The following is an 18,856-nucleotide window of genomic DNA, read 5'->3' as shown; positions in this document are numbered from 1 at the left end:
AAATATCTAGTGTAGATGACAATGCAATTCAAAAGTGATGGAGAATAAAATTGGAATGTGCCTCCTCAAACGCTGACTGGACTGAGGGTCCATCTCGGCGCCCTCCGCTCGCCCACCTCCTCGTCCTCGTTGACAGGTAGTACCACATACTTGCTGCCCTGCAAGCTCAACATCATGTACAACCACTCCTACAACACCAAGCAAGTCAACCCAAAATTAAACCATGAGGCATCAAAAACTACAAGATGTTACAGCACAAACACCATTCAGCTCTACAACGAAGTTGAAGCCAACTCAATCATTTGCACTATATAACTTAGAAATATGTATTGATAATCAAAAGTGCTTCATGTAAAAAAACTCAGAGGTTATGCACCTACAGGAGCTTCCGTTTGACCACGACAACTCACCCACAGAATTGGAAGTCACACAATGAGTCACGGCTTTAAATAACAAAATTGAACCACCTAGAAATCAGGAAGTCACACTACTAACAGCATATGAACATTCACCCATATCAGATATTAAAGGAATGATCACTTTCTAATTTAAAGGAGATAAAGAGTTCATATTTGTATGATAATATAAAAATGAAAATCAGTTGTGAGATATGGATGTCAGATGGCTTGCTGTGTTTTGTAGCACCAATCTATGTATCAAAATTGAGATGCTGAGAAATAGGAATAAGAACTATACAATAAACAAATATTAGCAGAAGATATGAAAGTGTTACCCTAATTTTCAGAGTTCAGCAATGACACATGGTTTAAAGTTCAGCAATGCACAAGCACGCATCATGCAGCAGTACAGAAAAGGATATCTCCGGAGGAGCCGATGCTTACCTATTGGAAAAGACGAGTCTGTGCGGATATCTGCAGCAACAAACGGCTGGCTTCGGGAGGGGCGCAGCGGGATGGAGAGCTCTTGGATGGATCTCTACCAGCGGCAGCAGGAACGGGGAGCACGGATGGAGAGCTTGTGGTAGGGCTGGGGCCCGAGGCGGGGGCAACAGGGGAGAAATGCCAGGGAGATGATGGACGAAGTTGGGGGTTGGAGGACGGGGATCATGGGAGGGGGCGGATCCCTGAGCGTGAGGACGGCGGCAGGGCCGCGGGTGGAGAGCGAATACGGCTGCGACGGCGGCAGGGCCGTGGGTTGAGCGCGAGGACGAGGGATAGGGATGGGGTGCGAGGGCGGCGGCTGGCACAGGTAGGTTACGCACTTGGTCCGATTTGGGGGATATTTTGCACGGGCCAGCCAAAAAAATTCATGTCTCGTGCCTAAATGGCGCGCCAACTTTCCAAGTTTCAGGATTTTGTAAAGAAAAAAAATTCCAAGCTTCAGTGGCTTGACACGTGTGCACCTACGCCGACACTTATTTCGTGTCCATACACCCTACATACGGCGACATATTGGATGTCACTAAGCATGTACCTACGCCGACACAAAAATTGTTAGGGCCCACACATGTGCCGACACACAACGTGTTGTTAGCCAGTTGCCGATGGCTAAGTTGTTGCTTCGTAGTTGCTGACACATAGTGTGTCCACAATGATGTATCTACACCGACACATGGTCCGGGTGCAAAACTTCATAGCTACCCCGACAGTTTTTTCATGGAGACTAGTGGACCTTTTCCCATAGAAGTGTGTCACATAAGCTCTACCGTGGTGTAGTGTGCTTTTGCTAGAGTGCCCAGAGGACAGAGATCTGCTGCAGTGCCTATTACACACACCAGAGCAACTTCATCTGCACCAGCTACAACTTCAGTGCCACCAGCTCCAGCACCCACTCCACCAGCTCCATCTACATCAACTAATGCCTTCGTCCTTGGAGTTTTATCTACACCACCACCTGAAGACCAATCCTGAGAGTCGATCTAGCACTATGCATTTTTATGAAATTTTTGGTAACTTGTTGCCAAAGGGGGAGAAAATTTATATATCATAGGCTTCGAGAGAGAGTGTTGCTTTTTATTCTCTCTTATTTCTTGGTGGTTGAAATTTGTTTGTTTGCTTGTTTGAGATACTTTATGCTTGTGTGTGATACTTGGATGATCATGTGTTTGATCATATGCTACCTTAATGCTTGTTGGATGACATTATCCCTTTATATCCCCATATGATCATTCACTTTTCTTGGTGATGAGTGCATGTATTTACTTATTATCATTTTAAGCGCTCCACCAAGATGTATGTGACATGGAAGAGTAACCCATGATCCTAACTCATTGTGAATTTGCAGTCCAAAGCAAATCTTAAACCATGCACAAATTTAGGGGGAGCTCTTGCTTTTCACATACTTCTCAAAGCGACAATGTTTTTCATTCTTATTATCATTTGTCGAAGCTTTGATCTATATGTTGTCATCAATTACCAAAAAGGGGGAGATTGAATGCAACTATCCCTAGGTGCTTTTGGTAATTCCTAACAACATATAGCTCATTGAGCTAATGCCATTTCAAGATTAATATCTCAGGAAAGCTCAATGTTTGGCATGGCATGGATGAGAAAAGTGGGCCCCTCAAAATGATAAGGACAAAAGGATTGGCTCAAGCTCAAAGGTCAAGACTCTACATTTTCTATTTTAGTGATCCAAGATCACATTGAGTCTATAGGAAAAGCCAATACTATCAAGGAGGGATGAGGTGTTGCTTAATGAGGCTCTTGCTCAAAATGCTTAGTGATATGCTCCAAAACCCTCAACTACTTTAACACATCGACATATGACCTAAACCAAAAGTCAAACTCAGCCCGACTAATTCTTTCTATCTGGCGCCACCGAGTTCAGATGTCATAGCCACTGCCACAAACCCTAGGAAAATCGGTCTCACCGAGATGGGATTGTAATCTCTCTGTTTCCCTTCGTAACATTTTGGTCCCACCGAGATGAGCGATCGGTCCCACCGAGATTGAAATGTAAACTCTTTGTTTCCCTTTTGTAACATTTTGGTCTCACCGAAATGAGCGAATCGGTCCCACCGAGTTTACCTGACCAACTCTCTGGTTACCTTGTTAACAAAATCGGTCTCACCGAGTTTGTGTAATCGGTCTCATCGAGATTAAGTTATGCCCTAACCCTAACCATGTCGGTCCTACCGAGTTGCATGTGGGTCCCACCGAAAACCCTAACAGTCACTAGCTTTTCTAAATCGGTCTGACCGAGTTTATCAATTCGGTCCCACCGAGATTGGCAAGTTGTGTGTAATGGTTAGATTTTGTGTGGAGGCTATATATACCCCTCCACCACCTATTCATTCATGGAGAGAGCCATCAGAACAAACCTACACTTCCAACTTACTATTTGTGAGAAGAGAACCACCTACACTTGTGTTGAGGCAAAGATATTCCATTCTTACCATATGAATCTTGATCTCTAGCCTTCCCAAGTTGCTTTCCACTCAAATCCTCTTTCCACCAAATCCATATCCTGTGAGAGAGAGTTGAGTGTTCGGGAGACTATCATTTGAAGCACAAGAGCAAGGAGTTCATCATCAACACACCATTTGTTACTTCTTGGAGAGTGGTGTCTCCACGATTGGCTAGGTGTCACTTGGGAGCCTCCTACAAGATTGTGGAGTTGAACCAAGGAGTTTGTAAGGGCAAGGAGATCGCCTACTTCATGAAGATCTACCGGTAGTGAGGCAAGTCCTTCGTGGGCGATGGCCATGGTGGGATAGACAAGGTTGCTTCTTCGTGGACCCTTCATGGGTGGAGCCCTCCGTGGACTCGTGCAGCCGTTACCCTTCATTGGTTGAAGCCTCCATCAACGTGGATGTATGATAGCACCACCTATCGGAACCACGACAAAACATCTGTGTCTCCTATTGCATTTGAATCTTCCAAACCCCTCCCTTTACATTCTTGCAAGTTGCATGCTTTACTCTCCGCTGCTCATATACTCTTTGCATGCTTTCTTGAATTGTGTTAAGATTGCTTGACTTGTCCAAAGTTGCTAAAATCCGCCAAGAACTAAAATTGGGAAAAGGATAAGGTTTTATTTGGTCAAGTAGTCTAATCACCCCCTCTAGACATACTTTCGGTCCTACAAGTGGTATCAGAGCGTTGGTCTCCATTTGCTTTGATTTCCATAGCTTTTGGTTGTCATAGCCTTTGTTTCACAACCTAGGAGAGTGTGGCGTCTAGCGAGGGAAATTACCACCGTTGAGGTCCTTACTTTGATGGTAGTAATTTTGCTAGTTGGAAGCATAAGATGACAATGTATATTCTTTGACATAACCCCACCATAAGGGCTATTGTGTGTATTGGTTTGCAAGGTGAATTCTTCGATGGGAGAGGACCGAACCGTGAAGCTACCACGGAAGAGTTGAAGATGCTGCAATACAATGCTCAAGCTTGGGATATCCTCTTCAACGAATTGTGCCCCGAAGAATTCAACAAAATCAGCGGTCTTGAGAATGCAAAGGAAATTTGGGATACTTTGATTGATATGCACAAAGGTACCGACTCCGTCAAGGAATCCAAGTTGGATGTGCTTCAAAGTCATCTTGACAAGTTCAAAATGAAGGATGGTGAAGGTGTCACTGAAATGTACTCTAGGCTTGCTCTTATCAGAAATGAGATCGCCGGCTTAGGAAGTGAAGAGATGACCGACAAATTCATCATCAAGAAGATCCTAAGAGCTTTGGACGGAAAATATGATACCGTATGCACATTGATCCAAATGATGCCCAATTACAAAGATCTCAAGCCAAGGGAAGTCATTGGAAGAATTTTTGCTCATGAGATGTCACTCAAGGATAAGGAGGAGCTCCATAACAAGTCAAGTGGTGCTTACAAAGCCTCATGTGAAGCTCCCACAACATCAAGTGAGAAACAAACCTTCAATGAAGAATTGAGCCTAATGGTGAAGAACTTCAACAAGTTCTACAAGAGTAGAAGCAAAGAGAGAAGTTCCAAGTCAAGGTCCTACAATGACAAAAGATCTTCTAGTCGAGAGAAAAACTGCTACAATTGTGGAAGACCCGGACACTATTCCAATGAGTGTACGGCACCCTACAAGAGAAGAGAAGATTCTCCAAAAAGAAGAAGTAGAAGAGAAGAATCACCATCAAGAGAGAGAAGGAGTAGAGATGATCGTTACGAACGAAGAACATCCCGGAGAAGCAAAGATTCAGAAAGGAAGGACAAGTCATCAAGGAGCTACACAAAACTAAGACATCAAGCTCATGTTGGTGAATGGGTATCCGGCTCCGACTCCGACAATCACTCCGAGAGAAGCTATCACTCCGACTCCGAATATACTCAAGATGAAGGTGTTGCCTGTCTAGCACTTGTGTCAAACAACTCCTACGACATATTTGATTCACCACATGAAGGACTTGGAAGATGGTTCATGGCTAAAGGCCCAAAGGTATCACACCCCGAGTATGTTTATTTTAATAGTGATTAAGATGACTTGTTAGGTGATGATGATTTACTTGTTGACAACTCTAGTGATGAATACTATGATGAAACGTCAATTAATCATGCTAATCAAGATAAAACGATTGACAATGATAAGGAGAAGATTGAGTTTCTAACTAAAGAACTAAACACTCTTAAGTTAGCTCATGAAACTATCTTAGGAGATCATCGAGAACTTTTAAGGACTCATGAGAAATTACGCTTTGAAAAGCTCAACCTTGAGCACGAGCATGAGTTCTTAAAGGCAATCAATGATGATCTTCGCAAGAAAAGTTCTTCTTACATTGCCAAGCGTTTACTCTTATCCACTTACATGCCTCAAGTCAAGTCTAGTAACAAGAACAAGAAAGATTCTTCCTCTAGTAGTAACAATAATCATGCTAAATCCAATGTTGTTGCTTCTAGTAGTTCTCTTGATTCCACTAATGATTCTCTTAGCCAAGTTACACTTGAGCAAGAAAATAGCTTATTGAAGGGAATTATAGAGAAAGGTGTTTACAAGAGCCTTGCCGGGAGTAAGCAATTCGAGGAAATTGTACGCAGGCAAGGAAGACACCGGAAGAACCAAGGTGTTGGTTTTGAACGAAAGTTCAATGCCAATGGAGTTGAGTGGGAAGAAGATCAATACCCCAAGACGAACTTTGTTCCTCAACAAGAGAAGTATGATCCTACTTCCTTCAAAGGGACACATGCTCAAGATGATCTTCCACTACAAGATCACGAGCAAAAAGGCAAGGATAAGCTTCAAGAGGAAATTGATGCATTTGAAGAAGCACCTAAGGCCTTGGTGAAGTGGGTTCCCAAGACTACATCAAGTTCTACCTCATCAAGTACGACTACAACTCCAAGGATTCCCATCAAGATGATGTGGATCCCTAAGAAGAATAACTAGAGAGTTCTCGAGGGTGATTCCGCCAACATACTTCACTCTTACTATTTTGGCAAGAACAAGTGCAATCAACTTCCACATCTTGCACTAGTTCAAGGAGTCACAAACCCTCTTGTTGGTAAGACAAGGGACAAGGTAACCTAATGCTCTCATAGACATCATCTTGTGTGTGCATCACTCTATGTGTATGGATATCCTTGTTTGTTCCTTGTGGGACTAACCCGTGTCGGTATTGAAAGTGCAACTCACTCCAAAGGATTGCTCCAAATGATCTACATCAACCTTGAGCATCCACATCTTCAACACCTACATCAAGTCATCATTGACAAAACCCAAGGTTAGTTCATCCCTCTTAGGGAGGATCTCACATCTAGGGGGAGCTTTACTCTAAGAATTGAGCTAAAGCAACTCTAATGGTCTGAACACAACAACGCTTTATGTAAAAGTGGTAACACCACTTGTGCTTAAACGATGAGTATGACCTACGATCAAATGTTCTCATTTGACTCCTAAGTCAATATACTCATATATAGATGACCTAGCCATCGCCAATTGCTTGATATATGCTAGAATTGGTTGTGCATGATTTGCCACATATTTCATTTGCCATTTTATTGTGTGAGCATATTGGTTGCATAATTTACTCATTCGAGTACATCCACTTGTTGTTTTGATTGTTTGGTTCCTTTTTCTTTTGCCAAGTGGATGGACAAGAATGCCAAAGAACCTTCTCTAGCTATCTATGCTTTTCTTGTCTCAAACTCTATTCATGCTACATCATAAAGTTTGATCAAGTCAGATTCGAACCACTCTGTGTGAGGAGCACTCGGAGTCCCCGATTCGTCATAGACTTAAACTTCCAAAACTTCTTTGTGCATTTAGGTCTAACCGATTCATCCATTTTGGTCATACCGAGATCACTAAGTCGATCTAGGTTTTCAATATCAGTGCAACCGACTTGAACTTTTCGGTCACACCGAGTTGTTCCACTCGGTCACACCGATAGGGTCAGGCTATATATATCGCCGGGCCAAAATTTGGAAAATTTTCCGAACCCCTTCGCCCGCACTCAGCCTGCTCTGCCTCCCTGGGTCTTTGGATCGTCCTCCTCATCGCTAGCTGCCTCCCGCCACTGGTCTCCGCCGCCGTCAACGGGAATCATCTCCGCCGTTGCCGCCGTAGCAGGTCCATCTCCACACTAGGGTATGGACCCGATCCTTGTGCTAATCCCTCTCCGATTCCTAGCACATTGTTTTGCCATGTATCTTGCCATGATTGAGATCATTCTATCTCGTGAAATCACTCCGTAGTTTAGTTTTGGATTGAAAATTTAGGGTTAGGTTTCCGCCGAAATCATCTCGGACCAACCGAGTTGTTGAAATCGGTTCCACCAATTTAGCTAAGGCCATTGCACATGTGATTCTCGGTCTGACCAAGAATTGCAAATCGGTAGATCCAAAGTGCTTTCTGTGGAAAACTAAAACTAAGTTTTTAACTCATTCTTTTGCAAAAACCTCGGTACTTTGTGATGCTCATCCAATCTACCTCATCTATAATCTATTCACAGGGTCTGCTATCAGTGTTTGCATCATGTCAGATCAGAGTGACAACCAGAACAAGTCTAAGGAGCAAGTCAACATGAGTGAGGGCACTAGTCCCTCTAGCAGCTTTGATGAGGGAAGCAGGAGTACACCCAGCAACTTGCCTAAGGCAGCCACCAGGACCAGAAAGAAGAGAACCTCATATTCAGAGGATGAGGACTATGTAGCTGTTGAGGAAGAGGCCACCTCAAAGAAGAAAGTTCTGAAAAAGGAATATGGCACAGCTTCTACCACTAAGCCAGGAATGAACACAAAGATTCCTGCCAAGAGAGTGCCTATGTCAAAGGCCAGAGCATCCACTATCGAAACCTCCAAGCCATCAGAAGAGGCAGTTGGAGAAGGCAAGAAAAGGAAGGAAAGGGTCAAGAAGACCACTGCCAGAGTGCTTGACAGATCCTCAATAATGAGAGATTCTGAGGAAGAGGAAGAGGAAGAGGATGCAGCACCAGCACCCAAAGCTCAAAAGCTTATGGGAGATGCTATAAGGGCAGGGGCTGCTCCATCTAAGCCCAAAACTGCTCCTAAGACTGCTGCTCCAGCTCCAAAGCCAAAACCCAAGAGGAGCACCAGGAACATCCCTGCTGAGGAGAAGAACAAGGCCCCAGTGCCTCAAGCTACTGAAGAAGAAGATGATTCTGTTGTTTTGAGGAAGTTGAAGCCCAAAATTCCAGATCACAATGATGCTCATCCAGTTGTAGAGAATATGAAAATCAGGAAGGATTCATGATTAAGGCTATGGAGAGAGTCTGATAAATATGCCACCAGGAGAAGGATTGTTGTGGACTACAAGTTCCATACAAAGGAACAACATGACTTCTATGAGACTATTTCACTTGACAAGAAGCCCATAGTGGTTGACATGAGATGGATTGATTGGAAATTCATTGAGGAAAATGAGGATCACTTCCATGGTGTATATGACAGCTTCAAGGCATGTGGAGTCGATGAGTTTGTGGCTCAGAAGCTCACAAAGTGGAATGATGAGCTTATTATGCAGTTCTACTCCACATCTCTTTTCTACTCAGATGGCAGGATTGTCTAGATGTCTGAAGGTACTAGGTACCAGTCAACAGTTGAAGAATGGGAAAAACTGATCAATGCTCCTGAGGATAATGAAGATGACTTGGATGTCTATGCCAAGAAGAAGAAGGATCACAACACCATGGCACATATGTACAAAGAGATCCCAGATGCTGCTCTTGAGACACACAAGTTTGGATCAGTACATTACCTTCTGTCAGGCTTGCCAACAATCAACTGGATCCTTAGGCACACTCTCTTGCCAAAGTCAAGTGATCACAAGATGATCAGAGGCCATGCAATTAACCTGCTTCACATATTTGATGTGCCTCAAAAGTTCAAAGTCATGAGCCTAATTGTGGAAACCATAAAGAGAACAGCTGTAGATCGGAAGAGAAGTTGTGGGTACGCCCCACAGATCTAGGAGCTAATCAACTCCAAGATGGGCACTGGCACATATCTCTTGGACAAGGAACACATGCCCATCTACCCAGACTTTGAGGACAACACTGTGGTGATGGATGAAAATGAACCATCTTCTATGCAAGCACAAGCAAAGAGGGAGAAGGCAAGGGCTGAAAAGGATGCAAAGATGCCAACCACTGATGAGGCATCTCAGTACCTTGTGAAGAGCAAGTAATATCAGCTTGGCTACTTGATCGCCTCCACTCTGAGGATTGAGAAGGGATTGGCCACCCTAACTCAAAACCAGGAGAGCTTGGAGAGGATCGTGGAACAGAAGTTCTATGATCTAGATGTGAAGGTCACCGAGATCCAGTCAGTTGTTGAGCAACTTCAGGATGAAGTGCTAGAGAAGAAGGGCAAGTCTATCACTGATGCCACTACACCATGGTCATGTTCTGGCGACACAACTATCTGTTGGCATAGGGTACCTTTGCCGACACATAAATTGTAGCTAACACATATGCTGACAAAAAGATAAAACAGTCGGAGGACTAGCTGTGGGGAAAGGTATTGACGACAGAAGTTCAATTGTCGACACTTTTTTCGTCAGCATACACCCTACCTACACCGACAGATAATCTGTCAATGTACACCCTACCTATGCCGACACATGGTGAGTCAACGTACACCCTACCTATGCTGACACATAGTAAGTCAATGTACACCCTACCTATGCCGACACATAGTGAAGGAAATATGCCCTAGAGGCAATAAAAAAGTTATTATTTTTTTTCCTTATATCATGATAAATGTTTATTATTCATGCTAGAATTGTATTAACCAGAAACATAATACATGTGTGAATACATAGACAAACAGAGTGTCACTAGTATGCCTCTACTTGACTAGCTCGTTAATCGAAGATGGTTATGTTTCCTAACCATGAACAAAAGAGTTGTTATTTGATTAACGGGATCACATCATTAGAAGAATGATGTGATTGACATGACCCATTCCATTAGCTTAGCACCCGATCGTTTAGTATGTTGCTATTGCTTTCTTCATGACTTATACATGTTCCTATGACTATGAGATTATGCAACTCCTGTTTGCCGGAGGAACACTTTGTGTGCTACCAAACGTCACAACGTAAATGGGTGATTATAAAGGAGCTCTACAAGTGTCTCCGAAGGTACATGTTGGGTTGGCATATTTCGAGATTAGGATTTGTCACTCCGATTGTTGAAGAGGTATCTCTGGGCCCTCTCGGTAATGCACATCACATAAGCCTTGCAAGTATTGCAACTAATGAGTTAATTGTGAGATGCTGTATTATGGAACGAGTAAAGAGAATTGCCGGTAACGAGATTGAACTAGGTATTAAGATACTGACGATCGAATCTTGGGCAAGTAACATACCGATGACAAAGGGAACAACGTATGTTGTTATGCGGTCTGACCGATAAAGATCTTCGTAGAATATGTGGGAGCCAATATGAGCATCCAGGTTCCGCTATTGGTTATTGACCAGAGACGTGTCTCGGTCATGTCTACATTGTTCTCGAACCCGTAGGGTCCGCACGCTTAAGGTTTCGATGACAGTTATATTATGAGTTTATGAATTTTGATGTATCGAAGGAGTTCGGAGTCCCAGATGAGATCGGGGACATGACGAGGAGTCTCTAAATGGTCGAGACGTAAAAATCGATATATTGGACGACTATATTCGAACATCGGAAAGGTTCCGAGTGATTCGGGTATTTTTCGGAGTACCGGAGAGTTACGGGAATACGTATGGGGCCTTATTGGGCCATACGGGAAAGAAGGAAAAGGGCCTCAAGGGTGGCCGCACCCCTCCCCTTGGTCTGGTCCGAATTGGACTAGGGAAGGGGGGCGCCCCCTTCCTTCCTTCTCCTTTTCCCTTCCTCTTTTCCTATTCCATATGGGAGGTGGAATCCTACTAGGACTAGGGAGTCCTAGTAGGACTCCACACTTGGCGCGCCCCCTCCTAGGGCCGGCCTTCTCCTCCCTTGCTCCTTTATATACGGGTGCAGGGGGGCACCCCAAATAGACAACAATTGATCCTTGAGATCTATTAGCCGTGTGCGGTGCCCTCCTCCACCATAATCCTCGATAATATTGTAGCGGTGCTTAGGCGAAGCCCTGCGACGGTAGAACATCAAGATCGTCACCACGCCGTCGTGCTGGCGGACCTCTTCCCCGACATTCTGCTGGATCGGAGTCCGGGGATCGTCATCGAGCTGAACGTGTGCTAGAACTCGGAGGTGTCGTAGTTTCGGTGCTTGATCCGTCGGGCCATGAAGACGTACGACTACATCAACCACGTTGTGCTAACGCTTCCGCTTCCGGTCTACGAGGGTACGTAGACAACACTATCCCCTCTCGTTGCTATGCATCACCATGATCTTGCGTGTGCGTAGATTTTTTTTGAAATTACTATGTTCCCCAACAGTGGCATCCGAGCCTAGGTTTTATGTGTTGATGTTATTTGCACGAGTAGAACACAAGTGAGTTGTGGGCGATATAAGTCATACTGCTTACCAGCATGTCATACTTTGGTTCGGCGGTATTGTTGGATGAAGCGGCCCGGACCGACATTATGCGTACGCTTACGCGAGACTGGTTCTACCGACGTGCTTTGCACACAGGTGACTAGCGGGTGTCAGTTTCTCCAACTTTAGTTAAACTGAGTGTGGCTACGCCCGGTCCTAGGAGAAGGTTAAAACAGCACTAACTTGACAAACTATCGTTATGGTTTTCGATGCGTAGGTAAGAATGGTTCTTGCTAAGCCCGTAGCAGCCACGTAAAATTTGCAACAACAAAGTAGAGGACGTCTAACTTGTTTTTGCAGGGCATGTTGTGATGTGATATGGTCAAGACGTGATGAGATATAAGTTGTTGTATAAGATGATCATGTTTTGTTGAAGTTATCGGCAACTGGCAGAAGCCTTGTGGTTGTCTCTTTATTGCATAAGATGCAAGCACCAAATAATTGCTTTACTTTATCGCTATGCGATAGCAATAGTTGCATGAGCAGTAGTTGGCGAGACGACCATGTGACGACACATTGATATAGATCAAGATGATGGAGATCATGGTGTCATGCCGGTGACGATGGAAATCATGACGATACTTTGGAGATGGAGATCAAAGGCACAAGATGATGATGGCCATACCATGTCACATATTTTGATTGCATGTGATGTTTATCTTTTATACATCTTATTTTGCTTAGTTCGACGGTAGCTTTATAAGATGATCTCTCACTAATTATCAAGGTACAAGTGTTCTCCCTGCGTATGCACCGTTGCGAAAGTTCTTCGTGTTGAGACACCACGTGGTGATCGGGTGTGATAGGCTCTACATTCAAATACAACGGGTGCAAAACAGTTGCACACGCGGAATACTCAGGTTAAACTTGACGAGCCTAGCAGATAACAGATATGGCCTGGAACATGGAGACCGAAAGGTCGAGCGTGAATCATATAGTAGATATGATCAACATAGTGATGTTCACCATTGAAACTACTCCATCTCACGTGATGATCGGACATGGTTTAGTTGATTTGGATCACGTGATTACTTAGATGATTAGAGGGATGTCTATCTAAGTGGGAGTTCTTAAATAATATGATGAATTGAACTTTAAATTATCATGAACTTAGTCCTGGTAGTATTAGCATATCTATGTTGTAGATTAATAGCTCGCGTTTAGCTCCCCTGTTTTATTTTTGATATGTTCCTAGAGAAAACTAAGTTGAAAGATGTTAGTAGCAATGATGCGGATTGGATCTGTGATATGAGGTTTATCCTAATTGCTGCACAGAAGAATTATGTTTTTGATGCACCGCTAGGTGACAAACCTATTGCAGGAGCAGATGCAGATGTTATGAACATTTGGCTAGCTCAATATGATGACTACTTGATAGTTTAGTGCACCATGCTTAAACGGCTTAGAATCGGGACTTCAAAGATGTTTTGAACGTCATGGACCATATGAGGTGTTCCAGGAGTTGAAGTTAATATTTCAAGCAAATACCTGAGTTGAGAGATATGAAGTCTTCAACAAGTTCTATAGCTAAAAGATGGAGGAGAATAGCTCAAGCAGTGAGCATGTGCTCAGATTGTCTGGGTACTACAATCGCTTGAATCAAGTGGGAGTTAATCTTCCAGATAAAATAGTGATTGACAGAATTCTCTAGTCACCATCACCAAGTTAGTAGAACTTCGTGATGAACTATGATATGCAAGGGATAATGGAAACGATTCCCAAGCTCTTTGTAATGCTAAAATCGACGAAGGTAGAAATCAAAAAAAAATGAAGTGTTGATGGTAGACAAGACCACTAGTTTCAAGAAAAGGGCAAAGGGAAGAAGGGGAACTTCAAGAAGAACGACAAGCAAGTTGCTGCTCAAGTGAAGAAGCCCAAGTCTGGTCCTAAGCCTAAGACTAAGTGCTTCTACTGCAAAGGGACTGGTCACTGGAAGCGGAACTGCCCCAAGTATTTGGCGGATAAGAAGGATGGCAAAGTGAACAATGGTATATTTGATATACAGATTATTGATGTGTATTTTACTAGTATTCGTAGCAACCCCTCGGTATTTGATACTGGTTCAGTTGCTAAGAGTAGTAACTCGAAACAGGAGTTGCAGAATGAACAGAGACTAGTTAAGGGTGAAGTGACGATGTGTGTTGGAAGTGGTTCCAAGATTGATATGATCATCATCGCACACTCCCTATACTTTTGGGATTAGTGTTGAACCTAAATAAGTATTAGTTGGTGTTTGCGTTGAGCATGAATATGATTTGATCATGTTTATTGCAATACGGTTATTCATTTAAGTAAGAGAATAAATTGTTGTTCTGTTTACATCAATAAAACCTTATATGGTTACACACCCAATGAAAATGGTTCGTTGGATCTCGATCGTAGTGATACACATATTCATAATATTGAAACCAAAAGATGCAAAGTTAATAATGATAGTGCAACTTATTTGTGGCACTGCCGTTTAGGTCATATTGGTGTAAAGCGCATGAAGAAACTCCATGCTAATGGGCTTTTGGAATCACTTGATTATGAATCAGTTGATGCTTGCGAACCATGCCTCATGGGCAAGATAACTAAGACTCCGTTCTCCAGATGGAGCGAGCAACAAATTTGTTGGAAATCATACATACTGATGTATGTGGTCCGATGAATATTGAGGCTCGCGGCAGGTATCATTATTTTCTGATCTTCATAGATGATTTGAGTAGATATGAGTATATCTACTTGATGAAACACAAGTCTGAAACATTTGAAAAGTTCAAAGAATTTCAGAGTGAAGTGGAGAATCATCGTAACAAAAATAAAAGTTTCTACGATATGATCGCAGAAGTCAAATATTTGAGTTACGAGTTTGGCCTTCAGTTAAAAACAATGTGAAATAGTTTCACTACTCACGCCACCTGGAACACCACAGTGTAATGGTGTGTCCGAACGTCATAACCGTACTTTATTAGATATGGTACGATCTATGATGTCTCTTACCGATCTACCACTATCGTTTTGGGATTATGCATTAGAGACAACTGCATTCACGTTAAATAGGGCACCATCTAAATATGTTGAGACGACACCGTATGAACTATGGTTTTTCAAGAAACCTAAGCTGTCGTTTCATAAAGTTTGAGGTTGCAATGCTTATGTGAAAAAGTTTCAACCTGATAAGCTCTAACCCAAATCAGAGAAGTGTGTCTTCATAGGATACCCAAAAGAAAATGTTGGGTACACCTTCTATCACAGATCCGAAGGCAATAAATTCGTTGCTTTGAATGGATCCTTTCTAGAAAAAGAGTTTCTCTCGAAAGAAGTGAGTGGGAGGAAAGTAGAACTTGATGAGGTAATTGTACCTGCTTCCTTATTGGAAAGTAGTTCATCACAGAAAATCTGTTCCTCTGACTACTACACTGATTAGTGAGGAAGCTAATGATGATGATCATGTAACTTCAGATCAAGTTACTACCGAACCTCGTAGGTAAACCAGAGTGAGATCCGCACCAGAATGGTACGGTAATCCTGTTCTGGAGGTCCTGTTACTTGACCATGACGATCCTACGAACTATGAGGAAGCGATGATGAGCCCAGATTCGGCGAAATGGCTTGAGGCCATGAAATCTGAGATGAGATCCATGTATGAGAACAAAGTATGGACTTCGATTGACTTGCCCCATGACCGGCGAGCCATTGAGATTAAATGGATCTTCAAGAGGAAGACGGACGCTGATAGTAGTGTTACTATCTACAAAGCTAGAATTGTCGCAAAAAGGGTTTTCGACAAGTTCAAGTTGTTGACTACGATGAGAGTTTCTCACTCGTATCTATGCTTAAGTCTGTCCGAATCATGTTAGCAATTGCCGCATTTTACGAAATCTGGCAAATGGATAAACAAAATTGCATTCCTTAATGGATTTATTAAAGAAGAGTTGTATATGATGCAACTAGAAGGTTTTGTCAATGCTAAAGGTACTAACAAAATATGCAAGCCCCAGCGATCCATCTATGGACTGGTGCAAGCATCTCGGAGTTAGAATATACGCTTTGATAAGTTGATCAAAGCATACAGTTTTATACCGACTTGCGGTGAAGCCTGTATTTACAAGAAAGTGAGTGGGAGCACTACAGCAGTTCTGATAAGTATATGTGAAAGACATATTGTTGATCGGAGATAATGTCGAATTATTCTGCAAAGCATAAAGGAATGTTTGAAAGGATTTTTTCAAAGAAAGACCTCGGTGAAGATGCTTACATATTGAGCATCAAGATCTATAGAGATAGATCAAGACGCTTGATAAGTTTTTCAATGAGTACATACCTTGACAAGATTTTGAAGTAGTTGAAATGGAACAGTCAAAGAAGGAGTTCTTGCCTGTGTTACAAAGGTGTGAAGTTAAGTAAGACTCAAAACCCAACCACGGCAGAAGATAGAGAGAGAATGAAAGTCATTCCCTATGCCTCAGCCATAGGTTCTATAAAGTATGCCATGCTGTGTACCAGACCTATTGTATACCCTGCCCTGAGTTTGGCAAGGGAGTACAATAGTGATCTAGGAGTAGATCACTGGACATTGGTCAAAATTATCCTTAGTGGAATAAGGATATGTTTCTCGATTATGGAGGTGACAAAAGGTTCGTCGTAAAGGGTTACGTCGATGCAAGTTTTGACACCGATCCAGATGACTCTAAGTCTCAATCTGGATACATATTGAAAGTGGGAGCAATTAGCTAGAGTAGCTCCATGCAGAGCATTGTTGACATAGAAATTTACAAAATACTTACGGATCTGAATGTGGTAGACCCGTTGACTAAACTTTTCTCACAAGCAAAACATGATCACACCTCAGTACTCTTTGGGTGTTAATCACATGGCGATGTGAACTAGATTATTGACTCTAGTAAACCCTTTGGGTGTTGGTCACATGTCGATGTGAACTATGGGTGTTAATCACATGGTGATGTGAAACATTGATGTTAAATCACATGACAATGTGAACTAGGTTATTGACTCTAGTGCAAGTGGGAGACTGAAGGAAATATGCCCTAGAGGCAATAATAAAGTTATTATTTATTTCCTTATATCATGATAAATGTTTATTATTCATGCTAGAATTGTATTAACCAGAAACATAATACATGTGTGAATACATAGACAAATAGAGTGTCACTAATATGTCTCTACTTGACTAGCTCGTTAATCGAAGATGGTTATGTTTCCTAACCATGAACAAAAGAGTTGTTATTTGATTAACGGGATCACATCATTAGAAGAATGATGTGATTGACATGACCTATTCCATTAGCTTAGCACCTGATCATTTAGTATGTTTCTATTGCTTTCTTCATGACTTATACATGTTCCTATTACTATGAGATTATGCAACTCCTGTTTGCCGGAGGAACACTTTGTGTGCTACCAAACATCACAACGTAAATGGGTGATTATAAAGGAGCTCTACAGGTGTCTCCGAAGGTACATGTTGGGTTGGCGTATTTCGAGATTAGGATTTGTCACTCCAATTGTCGGAGAAGTATCTCTGGGCCCTCTCGGTAATGCACATCACATAAGCCTTGCAAGCATTGCAACTAATGAGTTAGTTGTGAGATGATGTATTATGGAACGAGTAAAGAGACTTGCCGGTAACGAGATTGAACTAGGTATTAAGATACCGACGATCGAATCTCGGGCAATTAACATACCGATGACAAAGGGAAAAACGTATGTTGTTATGCGGTCTGACCGATAAAGATCTTCGTAGAATATGTGGGAGCCAATATGAGCATCCAGGTTCCGCTAATGGTTATTGACCGGAGACGTGTCTTGGTCATGTCTACATTGTTCTCGAACCCGTAGGGTCCGAATGCTTAAGGTTTCGATGACAGTTATATTATGAGTTTATGTGTTTTGATGTACCGAAGGAGTTCGGAGTCCCGGATGAGATCGGGGACATGACGAGGATTCTCGAAATGGTCGAGACGTAAAAATCGATATATTGGACGACTATATTCGGACATCGGAAAGGTTTCGAGTGATTCGGGTATTTTTTGGAGTACCGGAGAGTTATGGGAATACGTATTGGGCCTTATTGGGCCATACGGGAAAGAAGGAAAAGGGCCTCAAGGGTGGCCGCACCCCTCCCCTTGGTCTGGTCCGAATTGGACTAGGGAAGGGGGGCGCCCCCTTCCTTCCTTCTCCTTTTCCCTTCCTCTTTTCCTATTCCATATGGGAGGTGGAATCCTACTAGGACTAGGGAGTCCTAGTAGGACTCCATACTTGGCGCGCCCCCTCCTAGGGCCGGCCTCCTCCTCCCTTGCTCCTTTATATAGACAATTGATCCTTGAGATCTATTAGCCGTGTGCGGTGCCCTCCTCCACCATAATCCTCGATAATATTGTAGCGGTGCTTAGGCGAAGCCCTGCGACGGTAGAACATCAAGATCGTCACCACGCCGTCGTGCTGACGGAACTCTTCCCTGACATTCTGCTGGATCGGAGTCCGGGGATCGTCATCGAGCTGAACGTGTGCTAGAACTTGGAGGTGCCGTAGTTTCGGTGCTTGATCGGTCGGGCCGTGAAGAAGTATGACTACATCAACCGCGTTGTGCTAACGCTTCCGCTTCCGGTCTACGAGGGTACTTAGACAACACTCTCCCCTCTCGTTGCTATACATCACCATGATCTTGCGTGTGCGTAATTTTTTTTGAAATTACTACGTTCCCCAACACTTAGTCTGTCTAAAGGCATTTAGTATTGCCAACACATGGTTTGTCTAGTTAGGGGTATACTTTTGCCCACACTTTCTGTGTTGGAATGTTTTTGCCGGCATATAAAATGTTGGTAAGATGGTGCACAGCCAAAACAACAATTGGATACAACTCTAATTCAAATGTTATATACAATGCTCAACTGTTATCCACAAACAGGTATCAAGATGAACACATTGCACAATCATTGA

This window comes from Triticum dicoccoides, chromosome 2A, assembly GCF_002162155.2.
Source record: "Triticum dicoccoides isolate Atlit2015 ecotype Zavitan chromosome 2A, WEW_v2.0, whole genome shotgun sequence".
In the NCBI taxonomy this organism is placed as follows: domain Eukaryota; kingdom Viridiplantae; phylum Streptophyta; class Magnoliopsida; order Poales; family Poaceae; genus Triticum; species Triticum dicoccoides.
This window is presented reverse-complemented; position numbering follows the sequence as displayed.